Raw genomic sequence first — 10,696 nt, 5'->3', positions numbered from 1 at the left:
AAAACTGCAGTAAACAAATAGGCAGATCAATATCCCTGCCTCATATCAAAATTTAGATTATCTTCATGCAACACAATACTGGATAATGAAATTACAGAAACAGTCGAGGTGTTTTGCTGAAAGACGCAGAGAGCCTTGACTTGACTTTTAGCAAAACAGAAGAGAAACAAAACAGAAAGCTAAGAACAGGAGGTAAGAACGAGAGACACTTCAGCAAACCAGACAGAAACAGGAAGTGAAAGTGTTGGGAGGAAGAGAAAAGACGCTCCTGGGAGAAACTGACAAAGACTTCTGATTTTAGAAACTTAAACTGATTTGTGCACCAGCTACTGAAGGATTACAGAAAGTATTGTCCTGGACAACATTTATCTGACCGGTGTAAGCATGAGGTACTTCATAGACAGAAAATATGAAGATTTTATGTGTTTTGCTACAGATTAAAATACCCAACACCAACTATTTAACGGTGTTCTATTGGGTTCAAGTTTGGCGACAGCATTTTCATAGTCCCACCTATAAAGGTTCCCTCCCAAAGCCTCACAAAGCCCCATTAAACTCCCAACTCTGCGCTTCACTGTCAGGTCTATGCATCCACTGTGGTAATCGTGGCCGGTCAGCATCAAACACGCTGGATCCCACTTGAGCTGCACACATCTTCTAACAATGTTCTGCAGTTTCACAGTACACAGCAGCCAAAGATGTTGTTACGACCAGCCTTTAGGTTCAGCTGGATGTAATAAAAAAAACAGATGGAGATGGTTTAGATAAAGCAATTTATTGCTTAGTAATGTAAATGAAGAAAACATCCATACAAACAAACAAAACATAACAGAACGGTGACAATACAAAAGAAGCTGGTGGATCCAAAGAACCAAACAAAGGCTAACAGATGTGCCAAAAGCTAGCGAACAGAAAACAAAACTAAACTCCTTAGCCAAATTTAAATCTAACAGCAACATCCACACATAACAAAAGAAACTGAAACAAACTAGTGCCTCAAGACACGAGTAACTTCTTCACCAAGTTGCTGCTAACAGGAGTCAGTCTTCACTAAGATTCTGACAAACTCCCACACCGAGTTAGCAGCTGCCAACAGAAACTACACTTCAACAAGCACAAAAGACACAGACTGAGAGGCACCAGGGTGGACTGGTCACACTAAATCCCAGCCAGCCCTGATTGAAAGGTTGCTGGTTGATTGTATAGTCAGGCGTGGCGATTGCTGGGGAGTTGGAGGAGCGGTGGTTGTCCAATCAGATGTGACCGGAGGCGGGGAGAACAAGGGCTGGAGTGCAGGTCTTCAGCTGGAGCAAGGTACCAGCCAGACACGACTGGGCCTACACTGGTCATCTCCACACACAATGGTCACAAGTCCACCTAACAGAAACGGCACAAACACCATGGGCCGTAACAGACGTTTTTCTTAAAAACCATCCTTAGAGGTTGACATTATGCAGTAAAGATGTCATGGAAAGTCTGATTTCCACTGAAAAACACTGTGCCAAATGAAGCGCCTGTCTGTATGGTTTTCAGAGCTACATTATGAAAGTTGTGCATTTTCCGTGGAACCATTTCAGGAGGTCGACCCCTGCAGCCCTGATTAGTGGTGCTATGGCTCATTCTGTGCCTCCTGGTGACTGATGAAACCGATTTTTAGTTGCGCACTCAACTTCCTGAATCTGTTTCGATCTTTGTAAAGTCTCATAATCAAAGTTTTAGGTTCCTTTTTTTTTCACGTGGAGCAATGATGCAGACATGCAGACAACCCAAATGTGTTTACAGTTTCTTTTAAAACCACGGTCATGCAGTAAGCCTGAAATCACGTGTGTCCTCTGTTTGCTTTCAATGAGCACATGTTTTGAACTTTTTGTGTCAGTGATCACACGTGAATTGTTGCATTCAGTTTCTACTTTGGGGGTGTGTTTTTTCAATAAAGTCTTTCTAAAGTATTTGTGTTTGATCGTTCATAAGAGAAAATGCTCAACTATTCAAATTGGAAACAATCTATTTATCGAGAGATGATGCAGTTTTGAATCATTTGACATTTAAATGTGATTATACAGTCTACTTGATCAGCAGGAAAACATTTTCTTTACTGTCATCCAACCCGTTTTAAAAGCAGACACAGCTTACATTAGTCAATTCATCAAATTTTCAATAAGAAATGACAAAACATGGCCCCAGCTTTACAAATGCTGTGATTTCCCCCCTTAAAATAATTTTATGTGATGTGTAACGATGTAGAGCCTTGTGAAGGTGTCAGTACATTTTCCTGATAATACACAACATAACATACTTTTTCAAACATTTTCAATTCATTTTTTAAAAAAAGAAAACCTTGTAAAAATGTACTCTTTCTTTTCTTTTTTGTATTAGTGTTTCTGAGTATCTCTTTCACCAATTCGATCCTTTTGGGCTGAAATATTTCTCTTTAATATCAGATTTCAAGGCGAGAAGTAGGTTTAGGAAAATAAGTATCAGCTGTTGCTTCTCTAAAGGTTTTCACGTTTAATCTTCGCCAACTAGAGGTCAGAGTCGACCCAAACTTCCTAATTAACTTCTCACCTCACGTGACCAGCCAGTTAAAGTTCTTTCTCAAAGTTTGTTTCCGCGTTTTGACGCACGTTGAGTGTCATTGTAACTGAACGGAGCCGAACACGGGAGGAGACGCCAGGAGGGAGGAGGAAGTAAGAGGAGGGGAGAGCATGAGAGAGGGAGGGGAATGCAGGAGGAGGGAGTGGGAAGACGGGAGGAAAACATTAGCCCTCGTTTCTCCCCGTAGTCCGGAGCTTTTCTTGTGTTTTTCTTGCCTCAAAAAACCGCAGACAGACGCGCGGCTCAGGCGGCACCACACGAAGCCAGGACGCACGGTAAGACGCACCGATGCTGCTTAACTTCTGACTTCTTGGGGGGGGTACGGTGAAGGAGGGTCGAAGGGCTGAGATGGATTTTGAGGGAAGAAAAAGTAGAAGAGGAGATGGAGGAGAAAAGAGAGGAAGACAGTGGAGTAGGAAGCTGTAGTGAATGGGCGAGGAGTCTTTCCTGCCCTCCGGGGAGAAGTGGACCAAAAAAAAGTAACGGAAAGAATGAACAGGGAGAGGAGAGATGGCCAGTGTGGGTTTGGGACAAGAGGAAAACTTCAGCTTCACTTTCATTTGTTCTCTCGAAACGAAAAAAAAAAAAATCACTCATCACAGTCACTTACTTTGGTTTTGTGTTGAATCGGTGCGCTCCTCCAGGAAACTCTTCTACTTCTAAGAGCGCAGTGTGTTTTCTTATTTCTCTAATAGTCTCTGATCAGTGTAGGATTGTAAAGCCAGAAGATCTGCTGACAATTTGTACACTTTCTACTCCTCAGTTGACGCGTTTGTTTCGGCAGTGATGTCAGTGATGAGTAATTTGTGCAGCGAGGAGCTCATTCACATCCTGTGTTGGTGCTGCAGATACTTCAGGGACAGACAGTGAAGAGGTTTGATGAGCCGCCAGCTGTAGCTTTAAGGACACATTCACTCTTAAACACAGGAGTCACAGGCATCTGAGACCTCTTGACCCCTTCAGCTCAATGCTGTTTTATGAAATTTCCACAAAGTCAGTTAAAGCTCCGCAGCCATAAGGAGAAAAGGCAGAGCTCCTTATTGACGTTTGGTAACTTTTTCATTTAGGTGCGCTCAAAGTCTTTCACTGTGCCATTTTTATTCATACATTTATAACATTTTTTGTCAGTTTTTGTGCACATTGGTAATTTCTTAGCACATTATGGAAAAGATTCTGAACAGGAACAAAGGTGCAGGTGAATGTTTCATACATTGAAGTCATTCATTTTCATATCCTAGTAGATGTTCTGGGAACACATCCTTAGAAGTGTTAATGTTTATGAGCTTTTCTTTCTCCTCACTGCTTAAATTTGTAGCTGTAGAGAGGGGGAAGGTCACGCACTTGTCACGCCACAGAATTTTCAATTCTAATTTTTGAACGCTGATGTCTGTTCCTAGCCATGTTTTGGCTGTAGTGAATGCATCCTGTTATGCCGTGTGTCTTGGTGTTTCCCACAAGGTGAGAATGTTCTGTGGTGGTGGGTGTTGCGGTGTGACTGATGTACGTGCAAAGATTCATGCAGTTTACATTGACAACAGTGTAACCAAGGAGTTTTTTCTGATCATAACAGTTTTCAGACATCCCCTAAACACCTCACAGGCAGACTCTCGCTCGACGTTACAGTTTAACAGTGTTTCCTAAAGGCCTCGCGTGCATCCAAAGATGCCTCACAGAGAAGTCTGTAGTTTCTTCTTAGTTACTGCAGTTTGAAAAGAGTGAAATAAGGTGTCTAATGTTAGATTTATCTAACTGGGAAGTTGCCCAGAGACAAGCTTACGACGTGTCAGGCATCATCATTTGTATTTACCAAACGAATGAAAATGTTCAGTTATATTTGACATATTTTTGGTCACATGTGTCTCCCTCTGTAGCCCTGCACAAGGATCTATTAATGAGAGACACTTTAGATAATCTCCAAATACAACATGGGTCTTTGTGCCCACTATTAGGCCAAGAGACATTTTATATTTTCAACAATTTATAAGAACCACCACAGGAATGATGATGTTATTTAACTTGTTTTTTCAGATTTAAAAATGTGTAAATGTAGCTTGTGGTTGTGAAATGGAGAAACAACATCCGCGTTCACGTGTTTTATGTAATAGTGAGGATATGTCGCACTGATCCAACATGTTTGCAGCAAGTTTGAGAGTCTCCTCAGTTCTTGTTGGGTCAGTTTGTTCTGCCGGCCTGTTTCCATCATCCGATTGTGAACAACAGTGATGATGTTGAATGTTGGTGTCCGACACTTGTCTTTTCTTTGGGGCAAGAAAATGATGCTGCAGGAATCATCACAGTTTTAGTTACTGGTGTTGGTAGACTCTCAAATCTTACAAGTGTGATGATATTTGATTTTTTTTGTTTTGACCCAAAAGGAATCATGGCTAGGAGAAGAGCCTGGTTTAAACCTTTCATTCTCTATAACCTGTTTTGACCAACCACCTATCCCACATGTGACCTTTAAAGTTGACCAGAAATGCACTTTCATAGGTTTTCAGTAAACACATCTAGGATTGTTTCTATTACGCGATTTTATGTACATTAAATTGGTGCATTTTTACTATTGAAACTATGATAGATCCAATGAAAAAGTGTAAAGTTTTGACCCGACTCATGAACTCTAACGCCCTGAAAATAGTCATAGTATGAAGGTACCGTTTTGCTTGGCTTCATGAAAGATACAAAAGTTATTGTACATAAAACATCTGATTCTGAGGAGATCTGGTGGGAATTTTTGTCAGATTTTGTTCATTTAGAAGTCGAGTTAGGATGTACTGTATGTTATGTAGGATGTCTGATCCGGGATTTGAACGTGTCGGTGGTTTTACAAATTCATGTCCTCCTCCTTGTGTGGCAGTCGTGATTCTGACGGCGCCTCATGATGTTCCACGATGCGTTTCAGATTTATCACATGGTGAGTATTAACTGTAGGGGGGACTTCATCGCAAATCAAACCAGAATTGCAATATCGTTTAGAAAAACTGCAGTTAAACATGCAGCACAAGATGCTCTGAGGATGCACTGAGGTGTGACTGCAGAGACCGCAGTCGGAGGTGGACTGGACCTCATGTGGCCACACTGATTAGTCGACAGTGTTGTTAGATTGCTTCTCCTCTGCAAAATGATGTGCGTCTTTATCTGCGTGTTGAACAGTGAAGGGAGATCCGATCACAAATGGTCACTCAAGATGTGAAGACACATTCCGGTTTGAGGTGTAAACTAATGGGCGGTGAGCTGTTGAATCCTGTTCAACCCTAATCCTGAATCCTTGAATCCTGAAGCCTGTTGATTTCAGGTGTGAACAGAACCACAGGGCGAATGCTGAGTCAGTTTGAGTGTGTCAGTGTCCATAAAGCTTTGCTATCTCAAACATATTTTTGGTCTCATGTGTCTCCTTCTGGAGCCCGGCACAAGGATCTATTGATGAGAGACATTTAGTAGAATCTTCAAACACAACATGGGTCTTTATTCCCATCATCAGGCTTTTTACTGATTATTTTTAATAGCAAACATAAATCTGTCATCATGAAGGCCAGTGTATGGTTCCACATGACCGATGCAGACTTAAGAGCAGACAGTGGATGTGCATGTGATTCTATTTGTTTTTCTTCTTGGTGCATGTCTTGTCAGAACAGGGATCCATGTTGAGCCTTTGTTTACTGAGATAGATGCTGAGATTTATGTTGGACATGCAGACGTGGAAAGCATTAATTAGCCTTAAGGCTGCAGTTTGTGCTGTGCTATTGTGATTTGACTAAATAGAAATCCATACGTTGAAAGAAAGAGTAGCCCACAGTGCAGCATTGGTTCCATTAATTCTAATACCAGTAAGCACTTTGACTTAAACGCTCAGAATATGATTAAGTCTGGTTGTTGTTTTTTTGTTTTTTTTACATTTTATTGCACAAATGTTCCACATTTTCCCTTCTAAATAGGCTGAAAAAGAGAGTGACTCTGTGAGGTTGTGTTTGAGCTAAATGCTAATGCTGGAATACTTTGACATGCTGATGCTTTAACACGGATAATGTTTTTTTTGTTTTATGCCCACAGTCTGAGTTTATTGTGTCATTATGCTTAAGTTTGCTAAATAACAAAAGACACAAAGTGCAGGTGAGGCCGTGCAGTTAGTTTTGCAGGTATTTGATCACAAAAACTATAGGATAGAATCAAAGTTCGACTTTATGATAGAGAAAGTGGTGCACGATTATGGCCAAAATGATTATCAGGAATGTTTTCATTGTTATTCAGATCACCATCATTGTAATTATACACTGACTTTAGGGACAGATTTATTGTTTTTTAGCATCTTCACATCTAAATAAACTGGACCCTGCTTTCAATTTTATGAGGTGCTGCATTCACAGGACAAATAAAAGCTTTGCACTCGAAGAAAAGTCAGTGAAGATTAGTAGAATTCATCCTGTAAATCCATCCAGCAGTTGTTTAGATTTTTCTGTCTGGACCAATGTGGTGGAGCAACCAACAGTCTGACAGCAATATGAATAGTATCGAGATTTAGTTTGGAGAAGTGTTTTACAGAAGTAGCATGTTGCAAATAAATGTAAAATAAATTCAGTATTGAATAAACTGTATGTATGTGTGTAACAGGGGGGAAAACTGATGTGATCTGAAACTCATGTGATGGAGCATCAGCTGCTGAACTGAACAGACTCCATCTCTATCAATTACCTGCAGCCTCACACAAATTCATTAATTGTGCATCAAAACTTGCAGCTCCACAGCCGCCCATTGTTCGACCCGCCGGAGCGTTTGAGTCTTTATGCCGCGCCGAGGAGGTTAAAAGGTCAATCAAAATGTCAGTGTTTTATCAGGTAAGCTGAGAGGAGGAGCGGCCCTGTGGCCCGAGAGGTCAGGTGAATAATTCAGAGGCTGATTGTTTGGGTCTTTTGGTGCAGTGCTCCAAGCCCAGATGCTGTATTGTGTCCTTATGTCATAACTGCACCTCACTTTCCCTTTATTGCTTTGTTAGTGTCTGTCAGTGAGGAAGAAGGGCTTTTTCAGGTCACTACCTAATGCAGGAGGACGCTCGATGCATTCAGGTTTGCCTCTTTTACCCGTACGAGCATTGAAGTCATAAATCAGTTCAGCTTTTAAGGAGTTTTTTTGTGAGAGAAAGACACATTCTCTCACAGTGAATGTTGCTTATAGGAGTCAGTTTCGTTTCCTTTCAGACGTGAGTCGGACAGTTTTTTTAGTGGTGAGTCACTGTGTTATCCCAAACTCACTCATTTACCCAAACTGATGTTAATCAGTAGCTCACAGGAAAGACCCAGCAATAACCCAGTGTGTTGTACTGTTTGTTCAACCGAGTTTGCGGTTAGATTGAGGCCGAGTTTCATTTCATTTTCAGTCATTGTGAGTGACAGGTACAAAGAACAAGGAAATCTGATACGAGGGAAAATAATAAACTGTAGTAGAGAACCCATTCAGGCTGCCGGCTGTGTTTTTCTTCGTTGGGAAGAGGATTTATCCAAAAATTAGATGAAATGTGGCTTTTCAGGTGAGCTCAGGTCCTGTACCTGCACTCCGTCTTTCCACATAGTGTTATAGCTGCTGCTGCTTTTCTTTTTTGTTTTACATTTGACATTTAACTATGTAGGATTTGTAGAGATGTCATGCCTGACTAGTTCATGAGGAATCACACCTACATGCCGTAGAAGTGCTGTCATGTTTTCAGAATTTGGACTCATATGATGCTTTTATTTTTGATAGTTTTTGGAGGAGATATATTAAAACTGTTTGTAACGTGAATTTTATCATCAGATTTTACAAAATAGCATGAAAAGTTTAGTGGTTGCGCTGTATAAAGTAGAGTTATTTTTTTCTCATGATGTGAGGTTACGAGCTGAGGCTATAAATTAGCAGAATAAAATAAGAAGCCACAGGAAATATGGTGTGTGTGTGTGCAACAGAGAGGAAGCTTCTGCTCAAGAAGGCAAAACCAAAAGATGGGCCTTCGGTTCAACATCTTCCACCCATTAGATTTAAAAATGTGACATTAACCTCTTGGTGAAGGTCAGCAGCCCTCAGTTGCGCTTGTTAGGGTGCATATAGTGTTTAAAATCATTTTTTTATTTTGATTACAGCTCTTTGTTTATTACAATCTGCCCCATGCCTTTTGCAGCTGACCTGCTGATGTCTACATGTTGTTTTTTCTGCTTTCCGTCTTCTAATCTTTGACAACAGACTTTAACACTTGTAAGGATGTTGTGTTGCCCTGTTCCTTCCCAGGAAATCATATCTCCAGTATCGGTGTCATCTATGATAAACTGAAGAACATCACGTTTTCAGACTTTTGACACTGTTGAAGCTTATACTGTTCATGTGACGCCTTTGTTTTGATTATTTATTGAAGGGTTTGTACTGTTTTTATCTGGATGTGGTCATATGTGCAGCTAACCGTCCACTGGTTCTTTCATATGACTGGTTGGTTGTAGTTCATTTGCATTAATTTGAAACACTAAATTGACTGTTGGACATTGGGTATTTTGTATCAGAAGCTGCGTTTCTACAGCAGGAGCTCCGTTGTTCATCCACTTGTATTTCAACAACAGGAATCAGGCTCTAAATGGAGTTTTAGGGAGATCAATTCATTGCGAGAAAAGTGCCAGCTTGAAGGATTGAACTCTTTGAACGTTCATGGTGGGAGCTGCATTGCTGAACATCGCTGATTTAAAATATTCTGTTCATGGATTTGTGGCTCAGTTTGCAGAGCAGGTTGTCCACTAGTCACAGGGTTGGCGATTCAAGATACTGTGGCCCAAGTCGCTCCCAATGACCGTTTGGCACTTTGCATGGCAGCTTCACCGCCATTGGTGTATGAGTTTATGCAAACAGGTCAATGTAAATCAAAACTTTTAGGGTGCTATATAAGTACAGTTCATTTAATATTGTGCTTTTAACAGAATCTGGCTGTGAAACAAATCCTCTAAAAGATGACCTGGTAACAAAACTGACAGTTGGTTAAGACTTTCCTAGGGATAGACCGATCATCGTTGCTGATATTTGGCATTTTTCTGACTCTCTGTATTTTTATTGGCCGATTATTGATAAATTAAATGCGCTACTTCAGGTCTGATGCGGCCTCCTCTCTCTGTTGTTAGTCTTTCTGTAATCTCTAACTGCTCCCACCGTGGCTAAAGCTACGCTAACGGTTAGTGGCTAAGTTAGGGGGCAGCCACAGATTAACCTGAAACAGAGTCTGGAAAACAATAATCGATAAAGCTTTAAGATCTGGGCAATAGAAGCGGTAGAACAGTAAAAGATTAAGAAAATAGCGAAGAACAAAAGATGTAACAGCTGGGTCAATCTCAGTGGATCACACATAAACAGAGGAGATCATTTAATCACTCCTATTTCTATTTTACATATTTAGTCATGGTCACCCTCATTAATGAAGAGGCCTAGTTTTGAATGATGGTTTCTCTGACATCACATGCTGGAAAAACATTACATTAAATGTGTAGCGGTTCCAAATGTCAGTTATCAGTCTTTCTTGACGACCAATAATCTACATCAGCCACAAAAAAACACCCATATTGGTCGAATTTACCAAAAGAAAGACATCGAGCGAGAATTTGAAACTTGGGTCCATAATGAGAAAGTCTACCGTGACATTTTGTTACGGTTTTTCATCCTTGTAGTGTCCGTAAAAGATGTAGTAAAATATCAGCTTCAACCCTGAAATGCACACAACAAAGACTGAAGGAAGCGTTTGTTCCCTTTAAAGTTCTTAAACCTGTGTCCCTGGAGCTAAAAGTTCTGGATGCATTAGGCAAAAGCAAAACTTTGTACACTGTCTTTAGAAGGGAAATACCAACTCCTCTATATTTTCCTCCCATACAAATGCAGAGCGTGGGAATGCAGACGATCACCAGCTTGTGAGTCATATGTTAGTTAGTCTGTGTTTGTCACTGTTGGCTCTCAAGATCTCCAGGTGTGATTAACTCAAACGCAGTTACCAGCTAATATGTGATAAATAAAAGAGCATTCGTTTGCTGCGTGCTTATCTTGGAGAAAGTGAGCAGCAGTTTGCATGCACTCTGCAAAAAAGAAAAGTGGTTTTGTATAAATTGTACAG

At 40.7% G+C, this 10,696-nt stretch overlaps 1 protein-coding gene across 1 annotated transcript in view; it reads left to right on the top strand.

Annotated features, from left to right (window-relative positions):
• The first annotated feature begins 2,208 nt into the window (after positions 1 to 2,208).
• Positions 2,209 to 10,696, top strand: part of LOC103353430 (probable phospholipid-transporting ATPase ID) — a 67,492-nt gene continuing 59,004 nt past the window's right edge. The window contains exon 1 of the mRNA XM_008276414.1: positions 2,209 to 2,870. The gene's annotated coding sequence lies outside the window, so the exon portion shown is untranslated. The remainder of the gene's footprint in view (positions 2,871 to 10,696) is intronic.

The sequence above is a fragment of the Stegastes partitus genome, unplaced genomic scaffold (genome assembly GCF_000690725.1).
Source record: "Stegastes partitus isolate 25-593 unplaced genomic scaffold, Stegastes_partitus-1.0.2 Scaffold71, whole genome shotgun sequence".
In the NCBI taxonomy this organism is placed as follows: domain Eukaryota; kingdom Metazoa; phylum Chordata; class Actinopteri; family Pomacentridae; genus Stegastes; species Stegastes partitus.
The sequence above is the reverse complement of the archived record's forward strand: the minus strand, read 5'-3'. Positions and strand labels throughout refer to the sequence as shown.